The 22,491-nt window shown below is 40.2% G+C and overlaps 1 pseudogene; it reads left to right on the top strand.

Annotated features, from left to right (window-relative positions):
• Positions 1-14,330: 14,330 nt before the first annotated feature.
• Positions 14,331-22,491, top strand: part of LOC102411107 — an 80,679-nt pseudogene continuing 72,518 nt past the window's right edge.

The raw sequence follows: 22,491 nt of genomic DNA, 5'->3' as shown, positions 1-22,491 counted from the left end.
ATAGCACAAGGGACTATATTCAATATCCTGTCTGTAATAAACCATAATGGAAACAATATGAAAAAGAATATGCATATGTATAACTGAATCACTTTGCTGTTCAACAGAAATTAACACAACATTGTAAGTCAAATGTACTTAAATCATTTTTTTAAAATAGTAGATTTAAGAAAACTCACAAAAACAAAAGAGGGAAAATAATTAAATTTTGTAAACTGGAAAGCAGATACTGCAGGTAATAATTGACTTAGCAGACCCGAGAAAACTGACTCCTAAGCCAGGAGTAGGGAAAGCCAAGAAGCAACATGATTTTATAGATTTACCCAGGATAACCCAGGTATTGCTGCACCAGGTCCTTCTAAAAGTAGGTATGTAATTAAGAAAAAAAACAGGAGGATTTTCCTAAGTACATACTGGAAGCAATGAATCTCCTCCACATACTTCCCAATATGACACAGTTGCCACTGCTCTCTCCCACTTGGGTGGAAAATTGGAAACATTCTCTGGAGGGATAAAGCAGAGGATCTCTGGAATGGGGCATACAAGGTATAGTCAAGATGTTCTGGTTATCTAAGGCTGACCAATAAACTACACAGATTTTGATGACTAAAATCGATGGCCATTTTCTTACATCTCATGATTTTGTAGGTCTGAATTTGGACAGGCCTTGGCAGTTCCTCTGTTTCATGTGACATCAACAGAAGTCACTTGGCCTCACATGAGTCAGAATAGTTATTATCAAAAAGACAACAAGTAACAGTGAGGATGTGAAGAAAAGGGAACTTGTGCACAGTGGGTGGGAATGTAAATTGGTGCAGCCACTATAGAAAACAGCATGGAGATTCCCCCCAAAATTAAAAATAGAACCACCGTATGATCCAGCAATTCCACCTCTGGCTAATTATCCAAAGGAAACAAAAGCACTAATTAGAAAAGATATATTCACCTCTATGCTCCTTGCAGCACTATTTATACTAGCCAAGATATGAAAGCAACCCAAGTACCCATCAAGAGATAAATGAATAAATTATATATATATATATATATATATATATATGTATGTATACACACGTACACATGGGCTTTCCAGTTGGTGCAGTGGAAAAGAATACATCTGCCAATGCAGGAGACATAAGAGATACAGGTTCAATCATTGGGTGTCAGGAAAATCCCATGGAGAAGAAAACAGCAACCCACTCCAGTATTCTTGCCTGGGAAATCCCATGGACAGAGGAGCCTGGTAGGCTATAGTCCATGGAGTCACAAAGAGTTGGACATGACGGAGTGCACACACACGCACACGCACACACACACACACACATACATATTTATATAAGATTTCATTCACATGTGGACTCTAAAAGACAAAACAAATGAACAAAGATAACCAAACAAAAACAGAGCCATAGATACAGAGAACAAACAGCTGTTTGCAGTGGGGGAAGGAGTGGGGGAAGGAGAGAAGTGGATGAGGGAGGTTGCTGCTGCTGCTGCTGCTAAGTCGCTTCAGTCGTGTCCGACTCTGTGCGACCCCATACATGGCAGCCCACTAGGCTCCGCCATCCCTGGGATTCTCCAGGCAAGAACACCGGAGTGGGTTGCCATTTCCTTCTCCAATGCATGAAAGTGAAAGATGAAAGTGAAGTCGCTCAGTTGTGTCCTACTCTTAGCGACTCCATGGACTGCAGCCTACCAGGCTCCTCCATCCATGGGATTTTCCAAGCAAGAGTACTGGAGTGGGGTGCCATTGCCTTCTCCAATGAGGGAGGTTAAGAGGTACAAATATTCAGTTACAAAATAAGTGAGTCACAGGTATGAAGTGAGTCGCATTGTGGGGAATACAATCAATAATATGTAATATATTTTTATGGTGACAGAGGACAGCTAGGCTTATCATGGCAATCATTTTGAAATGTATAGAAATATTAAATCATTATGTTATGTACCAGGAACTCTTATATAAATGTGTGTGTGTACATGTGTATATGTGTGTGTGTGTGTGTGTATATATATATATATGTGTGTATGTGTGTGTGTGTTTAAAATATACACCAGACAAGACTTTTTAGAAAGCTCACTTGGTAGTATTCAGCTGGCAGATGGGCCAGTCTGAAGGATTCACTCACATGTCTGGCACCATGGCAAGATGAACTGGAAGGCTGATCTCAGCTGGCACTGTCCATCAAAACACATACACATGCCCTCTCCACATGGCAATATCAGGATGGTCAGATTTCCTACGGAGGTTCAGGGCAAGGTACCCAAAAAGGATACTCCCAGAAATCCAAGCAAAAGTTACTGGGCTTATTACCTAGGCTGGGCAGCTCTTGAATGTTATGTCTATTGCATTCTATAGCTCATGGAAGTCACTAAGGCCAGCCCAGATTCAAAGAAAGGGAATTAGGTTTCATCCCTGAATGGGGGATTAGCAAAAAAAATTGTACCCACCTTTAATCTACCACACAAGGATAGGGGAATGGTACTGAAATTGAAGATCTATCGATACATGAAACCTAACATAATGAATATTGAGCTGCTCAGTATTCTTCCTTCACTTGACTCCTACAACACTGGCAACCAAGATGAAGAGTTTGAAATATTCTTCTCTGGAGAAGAGTGAAGACCTAAGAGACTGTCATCAGTTATTTAATGAAAACTGCAGCTACCCTTCAGTAAATTCACCGTCGTCAAACCCTACTCCTTATACAGGCATACAGAGCTTCCAGGGAGCTTTTTATTTTAATTTAAATTTTTTGATTTTTATTTTTCTTCTAGCTTTATTAAGGTATAATTGAAATACAACACTGTATAAGTTTAAGGTGCACAGCATAATGATTTGACTCACATCCATCATAAAATGATTACCACAATAAGTTAATGAGGATCCATCATCTCATACAGATACAAAAGTAAAGAAATAGAAAAAAATGCTTTGTGTGATGAGCATTCTTAGGTTTACTCTCAACGACTGTCGTGTGTAACACATATCAGTGTTGACTATATTCATCTTATTGTAGATTACATCCCTAGTACTTATCTATCTTATAACTGGAAGTCTGCAGTACCTTTTGACTGCCTTCATCCACTTATTTCTACCAACCCACCTCCAAACTCTGGTACCCACAGATTTGATTGTTTTTTCTGTGAGTTTGTATCCTTTTTTGTTTTTGAAATATAACTGACCTCCAACACTATGTTAGTTCCTATTACAAAATGCAGTGATTTTTCTGTAAATATCAAAATGATCACCATAAGCCTAGCTATGATACATTGTAGTACAAAGATATTACTTAGATATTGACTATATTCTGCACAGTTTCATACCTGTGACTCATTTATTTTGCAACTGGAAGTCTGTTCCTTTTAATCTCCCTCATCTGTTTCTTTCCAGCCCCATTTCCTCTGGTGACCACTTGTTTGTTCTCTATAATTCTGTTTCCATTTTGCTATGTTTGTTCATTTGTTTTGCTTTTTTAGATTCCAAATATAAGTGAAATCATACCGTACTTGTCTTTCTCTGTCTGACTTATTTCACTTTAACACAGTACCCTCTAGGTCCATCCATGTTAAAAATGGAAAATTTTCATTCTTTTGTTTTTTCCAGGTAGCATTTTACACCTCAGTCTTAGGGTTGCTGGATAAAATACAGGATACTTAGTCCCTTAGGATACTTGACTGCAAGGAAATCAAACCAGTCCATCCTAAAGGAAATCAGTCCTGAATATTCATTGGAAGGATGGATGCTGAAGCTGAAGCTCCAATACTTTGGCCACCTGATGCGAAGAACTAACTCACTGGAAAAGACCGTGATGCTGGGGAAGATTGAAGGTAGGAGGAGAAGGGGATGACCGAGGATGAGATTGTTGGATGGCATCACCAGCTGGATGGACATGAGTTTGAGCAAGATCCGGCAGTTGGTGATGGACAGGGAAGCCTGGCGTACTGCAGTCCATGGGGTCGCAAAGAGTCGGACACGACTGAGTGACTGAACTGAACTGACTTAAAGTGGAATTTCAAATAAACAGCAAAGGATTTTTTATTAAATTACAAAATACTTAAATAAGTATGCCCTAAATATTGCATGAGATATATTTATACTAAAAATTATTTATTGTTTATCTAAAATTCAAAGTTAACTAAGTGTCCTGTTTTGTTTTGCTAAGTTTGACACTATTCAATAAGAGCAAACAGTCAAACGGCATCAGAATTTAAGGGAAGGATCTCATATGAAACAGAACAGGAAAAAAGAAACTTGGAAGAAGCAGATATAGGGAGAGATGAAAATTTTGAAAAATCTTTCATTGATCTCCTTTGAGAAATAAAAATAGAATAGAAATAGAATAGATTCTCTGAAAAATGAACACTCAGAGAACCAAATAGAAGTCAAGTTAAAAATATAGCAAAAATTTAAAACTTGGTAAAATAGTAGAAAGATGGGGCTTTCCTGATGGCTCAGATGATAAAGAATCTGCCTGCAGTACAGGAGATCCAGGTTCAATCCCTGGGGTGGGAAGGTCTCTTGGAGAAGAAAATGGCTACCTACTTCAACATTCTTGCCTGGAGAATTCCATGGACAGAGGAGACTGGCAGTCTGCAATCCATGGGGTTGCAAAGAGTCAGACATGACTGGTTGACTAAACACTTTTACTTTCACAACACAAGGTTGAAGAAATGTCCTAAAATGTAAAGACAGAAGGCAAAAAGAAGAGAAGGATGTAAGAAAGGATAAGAAAATTCAAAAGCCAGCCCAGGATTCCTGGGAAACAGAGGGGAAGAAATCAATTAACTATTAATAATTTAATCATATATATTTAGAACTGAAGAGCATGATTTTCCACATTGAAAGTGCTCACTGACTGCAGCAAAATGTACAAAACCACACCCACACCTAGGCACACCATGACAAAATTTCACAAGACTGGGAACATTGAATGCTGCTGCTGCTGCAAAGTCGCTTCAGTCGTGTCTGACTCTGTGCGACCCCATTGACGGCAGCCCACCAGGCTCCACTATCCTTGGGATTCTCCAGGCAAGAACACTGGAGTGGGTTGTCATTTCCTTCTCCAATGCATGAAAATGAAAAGTGAAAGGGAAGTCACTGAGTCCTGTCTGACTCTTCGCGACCCCATGGACTGCAGCCCACCAGGCTCCTCCGTCCATGGGACTTTCCAGGCAAGAGTACTGGAGTGGGGTGCCATTGCCTTCTCCGGGGTACATTGAGTAGATCTTTCCAAAGGGAAAAATGAAGTTGTGTACAAAGGATCAAGAACCAGAATGGCATCAGATTTCTCCCTAGCAACACATGAAACTGGAAGACAATGGAATAATGTATTTGCAGTTCTGGGAGAAAATTTCTTCCAGTATAGATTCTTTGCCCAGCCAAACTATCAGTCAAGTGTGGGGGTAAATAAAGATATTTTCAGACATGTAAGATATTTTAAAAATTTTCATTTCCCAAGAAACTTTTCTTAAAAAGCTTTCAGATGACATGTTCCAACAAAACAAGGAGATAAACCAAGAATTTTTTTTTTAATAAATAGCAGAATGGGCAATTGAAAATTGAATGGCAGGGAAGGGCAGTTAGTTAACACGATAGTTTTTGAGTCTCATTTTCTTAAATTGTAGAGTATTAGCTAACATTTATATAAGCACTTACCATTGCAGGCAGATTCTTTACTCATCCGAGCTACCAGGGAAGCCCTTAGATATAATGTTTTAGCTTGCATGGAGTGTCAGTATTACTATGGATGGCATACAGTCATTTACAAAATTGTATTAAACTTCCTGTGGCCGGTTGCATTTTTCAAAATCGGTTGAAATAATATATTCAGTCTCTTGTGCTCTTCCAACCCCACCCTCCTTACCTAGTCAAAAGATGGCATCTTTGTTTCTATTCTTTGGACCTGAGTGGACTTCTTGGGTGAGCTTCTATAACTGCACAAGAAAGTAATGCTTTTGAAGCTGGCTCTTAAAAATTGATACAGCTTCCATCTAGTTCCCTTACTCAGAGCATATGCCTGCGGACCCCTGAGGTACAGGTGCCCCGAAGTCACCATGCTGTGGAGACCACACAGCAGACGACATGTACACAGAGAATGTCAGAGGAACCCCAGCTGTTTCAGCCCCAGCAGTTTGAACATTCCCAGACTCAATGGCAAACATGCTAACGAGGAAAACAGATGACCCCTGCATCATCCTTGCCTCACGGTAACCAGGTGAGAGACCCTGAGTGAGAACCACCTAACGGAGCCCAGCCCATCTCCAGATTCCTGAGAGATGACAATAGTATATGATTATCATTGCTTCATATCATCAATGTTGGGGTGTTATTTCATGTCACAATAGATTACCAGAACACTTCTAGATAAAAGTGTGGGGGTGTCTAGCCCAGACTTCTGAATATCCCTCCCCAGTACTCACTGAAATGGCCCACAGCACATAGAGGGGAAATTTTTACCCTGAGTGGCAAGATCCTCTCTGATAGCCAGTCTGGCTGCTGGCCCAGAAGGAGGTGAGGACAAAGGCAAGATAACCTTCAGCCCTTTGGGGCAGTGGCTTTGCAAAACATTAAGATGAAACCTTGCAGGAGTGACATTCCTTGCCAGATGGCTCTCTTCACAATCTTTATAGGCTGCTGGAAGGTAATCGATCCTCCAGCCTAAGATATTAGAAGAAGATTCCAAGGGCATCCAAATAGACAGGCAGGGAGCCAATAAGAATTAGCTCATCCTCTTTGGGAACAAATGCAAAGCATGTATTAATCTTTTAACATTCAAGGATGAGTAAGCATAAAAAAGGATATAAAACCATGAAAAAATTCTGGAACATAGAAAAGAGCATCTAAGAGACAGAAGAAGAAACTAAGTTTTCAAGTTTTACAATATGAAACAGAAGTAAATTTGAAACTGTTTCTTCTGTAACTTTGATAGACTGAACAGAACAAAAAACATAGATGGGATCAGAGTAATATTATTTGTGAGGTAGAATAAATAGTTATGAACTAGATTGGATTATTCCATATTCTAGAGAGAAAAGAGTTTTTACAATCGTCTACTGAATAGTCACAAAAACTGACAAGATATTTTTCTGCAAAGAAAACCTCATAAAATTTCAAAATGAAAATAACATCTCTGGACTTGCCTGGTGGTTCAGTGGTTAAGAATCCGCCTACCAATGCAGGGACATAAGTTCAGTTTCTGGTCCAAGAAGATTCCACATGCTTCAGGACAGCTAAGCCCACACGCCACAATTACTCAGCTGGCGTGCCGCAACTACTGAAACCCATGGGCCTTACAGCCCGTGCTCTGCAACAAGAGAAACCACCTCAATGAGAAGTCTGTGCACCGAAACTAGAGAGTAGCCCCCACTTGCTCCAACTAGAGAAAGTCCACACGCAATGAAGACCCAAAGCACCCAAAAATAAAAATTAATTTATTAATTTAAAGAATAGCATCTCTGTCCCTACTGTTTGGACTTGAGTGGACCAGCTATGGAGAAGGTAATGGCACCCCACTCCAGTACTCTTGCCTGGAAAATCCCATGGGCGGAGGAGCCTGGTAGGCTGCAGTCCATGGGGTTGCTAAGAGTCGGACACGACTGAGCGACTTCCCTTTCACTTTTCACTTTGATGCATTGGAGAAGGAAATGGCAACCCACTCCAGTGTTCTTGCCTGGAGAATCCCAGGGACGGGGGAGCCTGGTGGGCTGCCGTCTATGGGGTCGCACAGAGTCGGACACGACTGAAGCGACTTAGCAGGACCAGCTATACCACTTCTTAGCTGATGACCTTAAGAAAATCAATTATCTTTTCTGTGCCTTAGTTTTCTTATTTGTAGAACAGGGATAATAACAGTACCTATCTTATAGGTGCTACTTTATAATAATTAAATGATATATATATGTATATACATATAGAGTTTTTGGCTCATTGTTATTCTATATTAATGTTAACTCTTTTCTGATCAGAGTTAATAAACTTAAAATTCAATAACAAAACTTTGAACTAATTCCTTTTTTAAGCCAATAGTGTTTACTATCAACTAATTGTACAAATACCATGTTTGGGGGCTCTTAAGGAAACTAACTTTGATACCATCCTTCAAAATATTGATACCATTTGATACCATCCTTCTCCATCGTCTCCTAGAATCCACTGATATCAAAGAAAAATCTGATATCCAAATGCTTCTTATTTCTTTGTAAGTAATCTGGTTCTTCTCCCAAGAAAAATTAAAGATTTTTCTTTCCCTAGAAGAGCTCTTTCCTTTGAAGGGCATGTTTAGAGCAAAACTTGTTTTGCTTGTCCTGGTTGGCACTCTTAGATCTATTCACTATGAAGACAGAAATCTTTTCCAAATTCAGAAAAGTTCATCTATATTACATATCTCTTCCTTTTTCTCCTTTATTTCATTCTGGAGTTCCTATCTGATGCTGTGGGAACTTTTGACTTTATCCTCCAGGTCACTTAACCTTTCTTTCATTGGTTGTTTTTGTTTTCATTTTGGTCCTTTAGCTCTGAGTTTGAGAGAACTCTTAGGATTACTCTGAAGTCCATTGATTGCACTTTCAATGTGTCCATTCTACTCAGCCCATCTACCAATTTTGAAAAAATATAACTTTGATTTTTATCAAAGTTGCAAAGGCACACAGTTTTAAGAGACACAAGTAGTTCTATAAAGTTTGTTAGAAAAAGAACAGCAATTTTTCATTTCCTCTCTCTTCCATGTTTCTACCAGGCAATTAGTGCTTCTTTAGGCACAAACTCATCTGGGGCCATAGAATCCACTGATCCTGAGGTTATTTAGTAGTATGTCCCAATCACAAGTCATAGCAGTGTATTAGGTTTGCTAAAACAACATCTATGCCAGGTTTTCAAGAGGGAGTCTCAATAAGGAAAAGTAGCATTTCCCAATTTGAAAAGATACATGCACCTCCACCTTTATTACAGTATTATTTACAATTGCCAAGATATGGAAACAACTTAGGTGTTCATCAGCAGATGAACAGATAAAGAAGATGTATATACATGCAACGGAAGATTACTCAGCCATAAAAAGAATGAAATCTTGCAACAACATGGATGGGCCTTGAAGGCATTATGTGAAGTGAAATAATTCAGACAGAGAAAGATAAATACCATACAATCTCACTTATATGTATATATGAAATCTAAAAAACAAACAACAGCAACAAAAACCCGTCTCACAGATACAGAGAAGAGATGGTGGTTGCCAGAGGAGGATGCGTAGGGAGGAATGTGTCAAAGTGGCAAAGTGTGTCAAAAGCTACAGACTTCCAGCTATAAAATAAACGGGTCATGGGAATGTAATGTACAGAATGGTGATTGTAGTTAATAACATTGTATAACATATTGGAAAGTTGCTAAGAAAATAGATTTTAAAAGTCCTTTTTTCACAAAAGAATATTTCTGTAACTGCCTGGTGATAGATGTTAACTAGACTTATTGTGGTGAGCATGTCACAATGTATACAAATATTAAATCATTATGCTGTACACCTGAAAATAATATGTCATATGTCAATTATACTTCAATCTAAGAATAAAATAAAGCTAAAAAGATAAGAAAATCTGTGTTTCCAATCTGCTAAATTGAGAGTGAGGGAAAGAACAATGATAAAGAGATAGACAGGAAGACAGGTCTGCTTGAGGACAGCCCCTGTCCAATGGCAGTGACAGTTGTACCTTCAATGCTTAACACTGGTTTTCCCTTTTCCCCCTGGTGATCTCAGATGGTAAAGCGTCTGTCCACAGTGTGGGAGACCCAGGTTCGATCCCTGGGTCGGGAAGATCCCCTGGAGAAGGAAATGGCAGCCCACTCCAGTATTCTTACAGTCCATGGGATCACAAAGCGTTGGACATGACCGAGTGACCTCAATTTCCTTCCCTTTGCCTTTCCCCCACCTCGTCAAGCCTGAGCCAGCAGATCGCTGCCTCCATGGAGGAGGCAGCGCTACAAGTACAACTTGCTTCACCTCTGGCCTGGGTGCCTAAGACATTTAAGGCACAACGTGCCAGCAGATGAGCAGCCTGCCTAGATTAGCATGATTTTTGAATTAGGTGCTCTTTGGTACTGTAGTAATCTTTACTCAGTGAATGCTTTTGGTGTTTAGAAAGAGGTATTGCCCAATTTATCTCACTGTTAGATACTAGGATCTCAGAAATTTATGTTTACAAAACACACATCGTGAACAATGGCAATGAATCCTCTATGAACCTCACTCCCCATCAGGAGATAGTCTGTTGCTGCTGCTGCTAAGTCGCTTCAGTCGTGTCCGACTCTGCGATCCCATAGATGAAAGCCAACTAGGCTCCCCCATCCCTGGGATTCTCCAGGCAAGAGTACTGGAGTGGGTTGCCATTTCCTTCTCCAATGCATGAAAGTGAAAAGTGAAAGTGAAGTCGCTCAGCCGTGTCCGACTCTTAGTCTAATCCTACTGAAAATGAATCAAAGAAAAACCTGCAGTATTTGCCATTTTCCCTTCCCCATGCCCCAGAAGAGGAATGTCTTTTCTTCTGCAAAACCTGTTTTGTTACCATGAGTTGCTGCAGCTCAACAAAAAGAGAAACTTGATTTGACCACAGAGAGGGTAATCATTTGCATTACATCAATATAAACTTTAGCAAAGTTTGACAATCAAATAACATGCATTTGCAGATCTCTGGCTCCAGGGAAGTGCCCACTTCCACCTTTCACCCCACTCAGAAACCTGGCAACTGATGAGGAAAGTAATTTTCCTTCAAGATTGTTGACCTTTTTTGTAAACAAACAAAAAAATCTGCTCTTTTGGCTTGTATTTTTCCTGCTGCTGTCCTGCAGGTTACATATATGCCTCATAAAATCAAACCATCATTATGAAAATTAGCTCTGATCATAGGAATCAACATGGTCTCATTTGTTTTTGCAAATACCCCAGGTGATTGTGGACAGACCTGAAGTGACTGCAGGTAAGTTAGCTATCACAAAACACAGTAGTTGCACATAATATAGGGTAAGTTACCGTGATAATCTATCTTTTTGGTACAGTTGTCTCTTGGTATCATCCATGGGGAATTGGTACCAGGACCCCTACAAGATTCCCAAATCCATGGCTTCTGAAATTCCTTGTATAAAATGGCATAGTACAAAATACAAGACGGGGAGTGGCCAAGATGGCAGAGGAGGAAGACCCTGAGCTCACCTCCTCCCATGGACACATCAAAATTACTATTTACAGAGTACTACTGATGAGAAAGAATGGAATCTATCAGAAAAGATCTTCTACAACTAAAGATACAAAGAAGGAACCACAACAAGATGGCTAAGAAGGGTGGAGACATGGTACAGTCAAGCCCTGTACCCCCAGGTAACCAACTCACAAATGAAAAGATAATTACAATTGCAGAAGTTCTCCCCAAGGAGCTCATGGTTTGATCTCCACATTGGGCTCCCCAGCTCAGGGGTCCTGCACCAGGAAGATGAGTCCCCAGAGCATCTGGTTTTGAAAGCCAGTGGGACTCACTTTCAGGAGAGCCAGAGGGCTGCAGGAAATAGAGACTCCAATTTTAAAGGGTGCACACAAAATTTTACATGCTCTGGGACCCAGGGCAGGCGTAGTAATTTGAAACGAGCCTGGGTCAGACTACCTACTGATCCTGGAGAGCCTCACAGTGAGGCAGGAGACAACTCGAGCTCACTCTGGGGTCATAGACATTTTGGGAGAACTCCGATAATATGATCCTTAAGTCAGTGTGGTACTCACACAAAGACAAATAGATAAATGGAACAGAAGAGAGAGGGCAGAAGTAGATCATCACCCACACAGTCACCTGATTTATAACCGAGATAGCAGTGCAGTGAGGAAAGGACTTTTCCATAAATGGTGATGGGTCAATTTAGATCATGACAAAATAATGAATCTTGATAATTAATAAAAGAGAATCAACTCCATGTAAATTGTAGGTTCAAACATGAAAGAATAAAACAATCAAGAGTCCATGAGTTGCAATTACTGAAAGCCATGTACCCTAGAGCCTATGCTCCACTATTTAATAAGAGAAGTCACTGCCGTGAGAAGCCCCCACTCCCTGCAACTAGAGAAACACCCACACAGCAACAAAGACCCAGCAGAGCCAAAAATAAATAAGCAAATAAATAAAAATAAAATAAAATTATAAAATAAATGAGAAGACTAATTCTATCAAATATTGTAAAATCAGAGGCACTACTCCTTTTCTACACTGCTGATGGTAGTTAGCACACCCACACTGGAAAACAGTTCGGCAGCATCCATTTAAGCTGAACGAATGGAGAGCCCATGACCCAGCAATGTGTAGGTAATATGCATCAAGAGATATTTTCAAAAATTATATAGCAGCACGGTTTATAATAGCCAGTAACTGGAAACAGTGTATATGTCCATCGGTAGTGGAATGGATGAATAAATTGTGGTATGGTGACCCAACAGCAAGAGCAAGAACAAATTACAGCAAAACAGCATCAATGTCTTTCTCAAAGAAAACATTGAGCGATAAGAGACATAGAGGATGGACTTGTGATTTCCAAGGGAGCAGGTGGAATGGGGGAAGGAACGGATTGGGAGTTTGGGGTTAGCAACTGAAAACTATTATGTATAGAATGGATAAACAACAAGGCCCCACTATATAGCACAGGGAACTATATTCACTATCCTGTGATAAGCCATAATTGAGAAGACTATACAAGAATATGCATTAAAAAAATTAAAAATAAAGTCTTGAGTGATAGAAGCCAGGCCCATATCAGTACCTAATCTGACTATATTTAGGTGGAAAGTCCAAAAGCAGATAAAATTCATCAGTGTTCTTACAAATCAGGGTAATAAAGAGACTAGAAGGGCTTCTGGCCATCTGGTAATTGTCACTTGATCTGAGAGTTGATTACATGGTATGTTTACAAATTCATTGAGCTCTGCACGTTCCCATATGTATGCTATGCTTCCATAAAATGTTTAAAATAAAGAAATCATCTCTTAGTTGAAATCACTGCATTTCCCTAACAGACTAATACTGTCACGGCCAGGGCAGACTGACAAACGAATTTAAACTCCTGCGCTGATGAATGTTTTGATTGGTTGTTCTGGAAAAATTAATTTCAAAACCAATCAGTGGTCTCACTGAACACTTTTGATAATTTTCTTGGCTGTAGCCCAACCAATGAATAGCAAAAGAACTTTAGGAGAACTGAATAATGAAGCAATGACTAAATACATTTTAAAGAATTTCATATTTCACATATTTACATATCTGGAAGAAAACTGTTACAAAAACAGCTGGGTAAATGAAATAATTCTTAAATGCCATTTCTTTCTTAATAATAAATACCAGGAAAACACAAAATCATAAGGTTGTGAGTAATTAAGAGTTCTATTTAGCTTCTAATAATGCATGTTAACCTCCAGGCCACATACTCTCCATTCAACCCACTGTTTGCGCTCCCCTAGGCCTTGAGTCTTCTTCAGGCCTTGGGGATTGATTTTGAAGGCAGACAAGAGACCTTACCACCATTATGGAAACGTTGTACGTCCCAACTGGAGTGGTGGTTACACTGGCATATACATTTATTAAAACACACTGGACACTACAGTTAAAAATTGCACCTTTAAGTGGGGGGGACAGGAGAGATAAATTAGGGGTTTAGGATTAACATATACACAATACTTTATATAAAATAGGCAAACAGCAAGGACCTACTGTATAGCACAGGGAACTATATTTAGTATCTTACAGTAATCTATAATGGAAAAGAATCTGAAAAAGAATCTATCTATCTATATATGTACAGGCTTCCCTGGTTGCTCAGATGGTAAAGAATCTGCCTGCAAGGCAGGAGACCCAGGTTCGATTCCTGGGGCAGCAAGAGCCCCTGGAGAAGGGAATGGCTACCCACTTCAGTATTCATGCCTGGAGAATTTCCTGGACAGAGGAGTTTGGGGGGCTACACAGTCCATGGGGTAGCAAAGAGTCAGACACGACTGAGTGACTAAATTTCTTTCATATCTATATATGTGTAACAGAATCATTTTGTTGTACATTTGAAACTAACACAATATTGTAAATGAACTACAATCCAATAAAAAAGCACAATCAAAATTTGAATAAAAATTTTCCCCTTAAAAATTTTGTGCTTTTAAGTATAATGTAAATTATGCTCCAATTAAAAAAGAAGAATGCTTAAAATTAATAGCCATCGGTTGTCTGGAGTTAGAATCTACGAAACCGATACCCAGTGGTGTTATCAGTAAGGTCTCCTAGTATTTTCCAGAAATACTAGCTCTCAAGGAGTTGGGTTCCCTATGGCTTGTCCTGTGCCTCCTGGATTTGAACATCTGCAGATGGAAACGGAATCAGGTGAACAAGAAAAAGAGAAGGGGCTCTGTATGAGCTGGGTGAGTGCTGTGAAGCTGCTATTTCAGTTAATAAAATTACATGACAGGATGATAAGGCATTTCTGAAACACATAATAAAAAAGCTGGCATCAGTTCAGTTGCTGAGTCGTGTCTGACTCTTTGCGACCCCATGAATCACAGCACGCCAGGCCACCCTGTCCATCACCAACTCCTGGAGTTTACCCAAACTCATGTCCATCGAGTCGGTGATGCCATCCAGCCATCCTCAGCAAATTCTTTCTGGTACCTGGGGGAGGTTGCCATCTGGTGGCAGGAGAAGCAGCTGCAGGGCCACAAACCACATGGTGAAATCGAGCTTAGCTTTGCCTTTTTCCAGAACTCAGAAGGTAGTAATTCTCCATCTGTGGATTGCCAGTGATGTGTTAGTCATCCACCAAAGGGCTTGAAAAGATCCTCTGAAATGATTCTTTGAAGCTGAAGAGAATTGAGGGAGCTCTTTTAAAAGGACATTCAGGGAACCTCTCAGGCATGACTCTTACCCAAGCTGGAGCAGCACATCAATGACAGCCAAGGACACAGGGCTGCAATGAGCCCCTACTCACTGATGCATTTGTGCCAAATTAAAAAAAAGTCTTCTTTCACCTGGGTGGACAATGCCCCTGGGTGCACTACCAGCTTTATTTCAGCCCTCCTCACCACCTCCGCCGGGACCTCTTGTGCAGTGGAAAACCTGCACAACCATCCCTGCAGCCTGGATTCAGCGAGAGAGTCTTCTCCAGGTACCTCAGATGCCCACAGCAAACACCAGTGCCCAATAGCTGGGGCAGAAGATGGGGGCATCCCACCATTATATGTATCCTTAAGGTAGCTGGGCAGCTACTGTTATGTGTGAATTTCAGTTTTCTTCCCAACAGCCACTATCAATTTTAGCTTTCTATTCAGGCCTAGGTGTTTCCAGGTGAAATGGAAAAAAAAATGTTGGGAGTCTCTAATGCAGTGTCTTTAGGAAAACAGCGTCACACTGCTTTGCCATGAAAGGCTGCGGCATAGAATTGAACAAATCCAAAAGTTATAGGTAAAGTGCTTAGGAAACTTTACATTTGAAAATCTCTGGACAGACAAAAGATACACTGGAGAATGACTGTGAAGATGCTTATTCATTTCGCAAGCATTCCTTAAGCACCCTGGTTTGAGATGTTGGTCTAGGAAAGGGTTACCATGGTGTTAAAACAAGAGTGCCTTTGCCTAGTGATCACACACACACAGACACACACTCTATGCCCTAGAAAACTTCTCTCACAAGTTCACAGTTAAACCTCACAAAAAGCACATCTTTGTGAAGACCTCTACTTCCCTCTGCATTTAGGAGTTTCTTCATAGCATTTTTTAAAAGTGATACTTTTTTCTATTTATTCATTCACTTCTTTTAAAATTTGCAGCATGTGGGATCTAGTTCCCTGACCAGGGATTGAACTTGGGCTCCCTGCATTGGGAGGGCAGAGTCTTAACCACTGGACCACCAGGCAAGTCCCCTCTTCATAATATTTTTATAACACATGTTGCATTTTATTGTAATTCCTTCCTTTTCTTTGTTTATATTTGTTCTATTAGCTTTCCTCTCCCACTGAGTCAGCTTTTAGTTTGTTGATTTTTCTATTGATTCTTTGTTTTCTATTTTATTAACTTCTGTTTTATTCTTATTACTTTTAATATACTTCCTAGGAAAGATAAGGGGATCAGAGTCAAAGTCACTTAAAATTCCAGACCTTTTGCCTTCTAGTTAAATTCCGTTTTCATCTTATCTTATTATTTTGCTGTTCTTAATATTTCTGAAAAATCATTGGTGAAAAGTGTCCCTTCTTACAAAAACTGATTATAAATATGTAACTGATTATAAGAATATAACAGAGCAGCAGGAGGCTGAGGGGTCTTGATTAGCTTTCATTATCTAGTACAGTAGTTCCTGAGCTTGGAATATAAACAACCCAGTGTTCATGCTCAGTCACTCAGTTGAGTCTGACTCTTTTTGACCCCAAGGACTGTAGGCCACTACATCCATGGGATTTCCCAGGTAAGAATACTGGAGTGGGTTGCCATTTCTTCCTCCAGGAAATCTTTCTGACCCAGGGATCAAAACCACAGCTCCTGCTTGGCAGGTGGACTCCTTGCCACTGAGCCAAATCTGATCAAGTCACTCCCCTGTTCAAACCTGCCCTTGGCTGCTCCTTGTTGTCAGGATACATTCCTTTGCACTATTGGAAGGTTTTTTGATACCTGGCTCCTGCCAAGCTTTCCAGCCTCATCTCTTCCCAGCACTGTCTCTGCTCCTTTCCAGCATGAATACACTTTGTTCCAGCTACCCTGCATTTCCTGACTCTGGATTTTCCATGGATTATCATGCAGGCACGGTACTCTTTCACCCAACAACTTTTGAACACGTACAATTGGACAGGCTTGAATAAGAGTCGTCACAAGGGAACTGCTGGAAAGAGAGGTGATGTGATAAAGCATGCAGCCAACGCTAGTCCATCCTTAAAAAATGGAAAACTCCTTAAAGGCAGAGATTACAATTAGTATTGCTAGTCTTTCTCCTATCCCTCAAGGGCCAAGCCTTGAACATATGAAACAAATTCTAAATTGAATTTCTTTCTCTGGAAATATTCTCTAGTTTGCTTGGTTATTTTGGAAGGAAGCAGCAGGTCAAAGGCTTCAGAATAAAAGGAAGATGTGGCAGGTTCTGGAAAGTACAAGGAATTCTGCAAGTCTGAACCTGAATGATTCTGTGACCTCTTCCAGGGATCTCAAGTTCTGGCTGCACATATCAGAAATAGCATCTAATTGAGAAAATTAAATATAATTTTGTTAAGAGACTGTAGGAAAGGAAAGAAGGAAGGGTGAAATGACAAACATCCAGAGACGGGGGGTACATTTATATTGCAGTTTATAGCCTTCTGTGGGAACTCTAATCCTCGGGGAGGCCCTTTGCCCAACAGTTCAAGCTTTTATCCAGCAAATGTGGAGTCCTTGCTTCTGTCATGTAGATGAAAAGCAGGGTTCTCCTGGGGTCACACAGCAGGAGCTTTGACATTTGGGGGATGTGATTGATGAGTTCTGTCCTCCCACAGAGGAGTTCCATGGTGAGAGAGGACTCCTGAAGCCAAATAGCCAAGGGACCTTCCAAACCAAACATCTGGAGCGTAATTCAGAATCTGCTGAGCTGTGCCAGACCCAGCTAGACACACAGACCAGTGTTCCCGTGAGGGCAGCCCCCAGCCAGACTTTCCACCATTAAAACGGCTCTTTTTCATTCCAGCTTTCTCCCTAGAAGACTGGATCCCATACATTGTGTACGTTTCTTAGCTTTCCTGTCCCCTGGAAGAAGGCCAGGCCCCAAGGGCATGCACTGTAGAGGTCCAGGCATTTCAGAGTTTAGGCATCTCCAGAGATGAGTCAATCAGACAAGGTACCAGTCCAGGGCATCATGAGGGCCCAGGCTACCCGATGTTGAGGCAGGGCTTTGGTGGAGAGAGGCCACAGGGAACAAGATATTCCAAAGGAGGGAAGCACATGAGCAGGGAGCTTCCTTAAAGGCACCGAGCCTACTTCCCAATTTTCTCTAGGAGTGGCCAATGACTCAGTGTCATTCTCAAATCCATTATCTTTGTTCCTCCTCTAACTCTTCTCTTAGGACTCTATAGAAAAAAAAATATTAATACCACAGATTAGACCCAGCAGACATCAGCAAGACATTAAATTTCACCCTGATTTTTTTTCATCAATGAATTGCTTAAATTATCTAAATTGTTAAATTTTTATTTTAAACTTTTAAGAATTAAAGTATGACATGTATACAGTAAACAGAATAAATCAGAATTTTGAGAAATATATATATGGGCAGAAATTATTATTAAATAGCTACCTACCTTCCAAGCCAAAAAAAAGAAAATTACCTTATCCCAAAGTTTCCTTGTGTGCAGTTCTTTGTATTTAAAAAAAAAATTTTTTTTTTTGGTTAATAGTTCATTGATTTTAAGTAAATTTATACTGTTATGCAACCATTACCACAATCCAGTTTAGAACACCTCTATCATGCCAAACCTCTGTCCATAGTTCCTCAGGCACTCTGTCTACCAGATCTAATCCCTTGAATCTATTCCTCACCTCCACTATATAATCATAAGGGATTTGATTTAGGTTATACCTGAATGGTCTAGTGGTTCTCACCACTTTTTTCAATTTGAGCCTAAATTTTGCAATAAGGAGCTCCTGATCTGAGCCACAGTCAGCTCCACGTCTTGTTTTTGCTGACTGTATAGAGCTTCTCCATCTTTGGCTGCAAAGAATATAATCAAAATGATTTGGTATTGACCATCTGGTGATGTCCATGTGTAGAGTCATCTGTTGAGTTGTTGGAAAAGGGTGTTTGCTATGACTAATGTGCTGTCTTGGCAAAACTCTGTGAGCTTTTGCCCTGCTTTATTTTGTACGCCAAGGCCAAACTTGCCAGTTTTTCAAGGTAACCCTTGACTTCCTACTTTTCCATTCCAATCTCCTATGATGAAAAGGACATCCTTTTTTGGAGTTAGTTCTAGGTGTTGTAGGTCTTCATAGAGCTGCTCACGTTCAACTTCTTCAGCATCAGTGGTTGGGGCATAGACTTGGATTATTGTGATGTTGAATGGTTTGCCTTGGAAACGAACCAAGATCATTTTTGTCATTTTTGAGGCTGCACCCAAGTGTTGCACTTAGCACTCTTTTGTTGACTATGAGGGCTACTCCATTTCTTCTAAGGGATTCTTGACCACAGTAGTAGATACAATGGTCATCTGAATTAAATTTGCCCATTCCCGTCCATTTTAGTTCACTGATTTCTAAGATGTTGATACTTAATCTTGCCATCTCCTGCTTTGTCACATCCAATTTACCTTGATTCATGAACCTAATATTCCAAGTTCCTATGCAATATTATTCTTTACAGCATTGGACTTTTGTCTCACCACCAGACATATTCACAACTGAGCATCATTTCAGGTTTGGTCCAGCCTCTTCATTCTTTCTGGAGCTATTAGTAATTGCCTTCTGCTCTTCCCCAGTAGCATATTGGACACCTTCCAAGATGAGGGACTTATCTTCCAGTGTCATATCTTCTTGCCTTCTCATACTGCTCATGGGGTTCTCCTGGCAAGAATACTAGAGCAGGTTGCCTTTTCTCATCCAGTGGATCATGCTTTGTCAGAACTCTTCACTGTGACCCATTTGTCTTGGGTGGCCCTGCATGGCATGGCTCATAGCTTCATTAAGTTATGCAAGCTCCCTTGCCATGACAAAGCTGTGATCCATGAAGAGGATCATCTCAAAAAAAAAAAAGAAGAAAAACAAGAAGGCAAAGTGGTTGTCTGAGGAGACTTTACAAAGAGCTGAGGAAGGAAGAGAAGCGAAAGGCAAAGGAGAAAGGGAAAGATATACCCAACTGAATGCAGAGTTCCAGGGAGTAGCAAGGAGAGACAAGAAAGCCTTCTTAAGTTAACAATGCAAGGAAATAGAGGAAAACAATAGAATGGGAAAAGCTAGAGATCTCTTCAAGAAAATTAGAGATACTAAGGGAAAATTTCATGCAAAGATAGGCACAATAAAGGACAGAAATGGCAAAGACCTAACAGAAGCAGAAGTGATTAATCAGAGGTGGCAAGAATACACAGAAGAACTATACAAAAAATGTCTTAATGTCCTGGATAACCATAATGGTGGACATCCTGGAGTGTGAAGTTAAATGGGCCTTAGGAAGCATAACTATGAATAAAACTAGTGGAGGTGATGGAATTCCAGCTGAGCTATTTAAAATCCTAAAAAATGATACTGTTAAAGTGCTGCACTCAATATGCCAGCAAATTTGGAAAACTCGGCAGTGGCCACAGGACTGGAAAAAGTCAGTTTTCATTCCAAACCCAAAGAAAGGCAATGCCAAAAATGTTCCAACTACCATACAATTGCACTCATTTCACGTTCTAGCAAGGTTATGCTCAAAATCTTTCAAGCTAGGCCTAAGCAGTACATGAATCAAGAACTTCCAGATGTACAAGCTAGGTTTCAAAGAGACAGAGGAACTTGAAATCAAATTGCTAACAGTCGTTGGATCATGGAGAAAGCAAGCGAGTTTCAGAAAAATATCTACTTTTGTTTCATTGATTTACACTAAAGCCTTTGACTGTGTGGATCACAATAAAGTTTGGAAAATTTTTAAAGAGATGGGAATACCAGACCGACAACTTCCTGAGAAATCTGTATATTAACGTAGGCTGTATATCCATAAAACTTCCTGCTAGAAAGTGCTTTACCATAGCAGTTTACCATAGCAGAGCTCTGTTTTTGGAATAACACCTTATTGGCAACCCTTGAGATGTGAAATTTGGAATGAAAAGGACTCAAGAGTTAGTCATTAGGCTAGTTGTCACTATTTAGTTGCTGGTAAAGAAGCAACAGTTAAAACTGGACGTGGAACAACAAACTGGTTAAAAATTAGAAAAGAAGTATGATAAGACTGTACATTGTCATCCTGCTTATTTAACTTATATGCACAGTACATCATGCAAAACGCCAGGCTGAATGAATCATGAGCCAGAATGAAGATTGCCGGGAAAAATATCCGCAACCTCTGATTTGCATATGGTACCATTCTAATGGCAGAAAAGGAAGAGAAACTAAAGAGCCTGTTAATGAGGGTGAAAGAGGAAAGTGAAAAAGCTGGTTTAAAACTTAATATTCAAAAATCTAAGTTTTTTGAAAACTAAGAATGGCATCTGGTCCCAACACTTCATGGCAAACAGAAGGGGGGAAAGTGGAAGCAGTGGAAGATTTTCTTTTCTTTGGCTCCAAAATCACTGCAGAGAGTGACTGCAGCCATGAAATGAAAAGACATTTTCTCCTCTGAAGAAAATCTATGACTAACCTGACAGTGTATTAAAAAGCAGAGACATCACCTTGCTGACAAAGGTCTGTATAGTCAAAGCTATGGTTTTTCCAGTAGTCATGTATGGATGTGAGTGTTGGACTATAAAGAAAGCTGAGTGCCGAAGAATTGATGCTTCCGAACTGTGGTGCTGGAGAAGACTCTTGGGAGTCCCTTGGACTGCAAGGAGATCACACCAATCAATTCTAAACGAAATCAACCCTGAATATTCTTTGGAAGAACAGATGCTGAAGCCGAAGCTTCAGTTCTTTGACCACTTGATGCAAAGAGCTGGCTCATTGGTAAGGACCCTGATGCTGGGAAAGATTGAAGGCAAAAGGAGAAGGGGGCAGCAGATGATGAGATGGTTGAACAGCATCACTGACTCAGTACAGAGGAGCCTGATGACTGAACAACAACAACACGCCAAACAACCCTCTCCAGTGTTCTTGCCTGGGAAATCCCACGGACAGAGGAGCCTGGCAGGCTATAGTCCATGGGGTTGCAAAAGAGTAAGCCACTTCTTAGTGACTAAACAGCAACAACAGTCATGCCACAACTTCCCTCCTGCCCATCTGCAGTCAGTCCCTACTTTTGCCTTCAGCTCCAGGCAACCACTGATCTGCTTTCTCCCACTATGGTTCTTCCATATCTAGAAATTTCATGTAAATGGAATTATATAGTATTTGGGTTGGCCGAAAAGTTCACTGGGTTTTTCTGTTACATCTTTCCGTAAGAAAACTCCAATACAGAGTCTCTTTTCCTTAGCATAATGTTTTTGAAGTTAATCCTTCTTTTTTTTTTTTTCCGCATCCACCAATAATTTGTTCTTTTTATTGCTGGTAACTGTTACATTGTGTAGATACAACACAACTGTTTGTCTCTTCACTAATTGGTGAGCATTTGGATCGTTTCCAATCTGGGCCTCTTAAGAACAGTGCCACTCTGAACACTTGTGAGCAAGTATTTGCGTAGATACGTATTTTCATTCTCATGGACACATACATAAAAGTTTGGAATTGCTGTGCTGTGAGTATATTTAATTTAAGAAACTGCCAAGTTTTTCCAAAGTAACTCTCAGTTTACATTTTCACCAGCGATGTATGAGGGTTCCTATTTCTTCATAATCTCAACACTTGTCATATTCTGTCTTTTTGGCTT

This window comes from Bubalus bubalis, chromosome 12 (assembly GCF_019923935.1).
Source record: "Bubalus bubalis isolate 160015118507 breed Murrah chromosome 12, NDDB_SH_1, whole genome shotgun sequence".
Lineage (NCBI taxonomy): Eukaryota > Metazoa > Chordata > Mammalia > Artiodactyla > Bovidae > Bubalus > Bubalus bubalis.
This window is presented reverse-complemented; position numbering and strand designations above follow the sequence as displayed.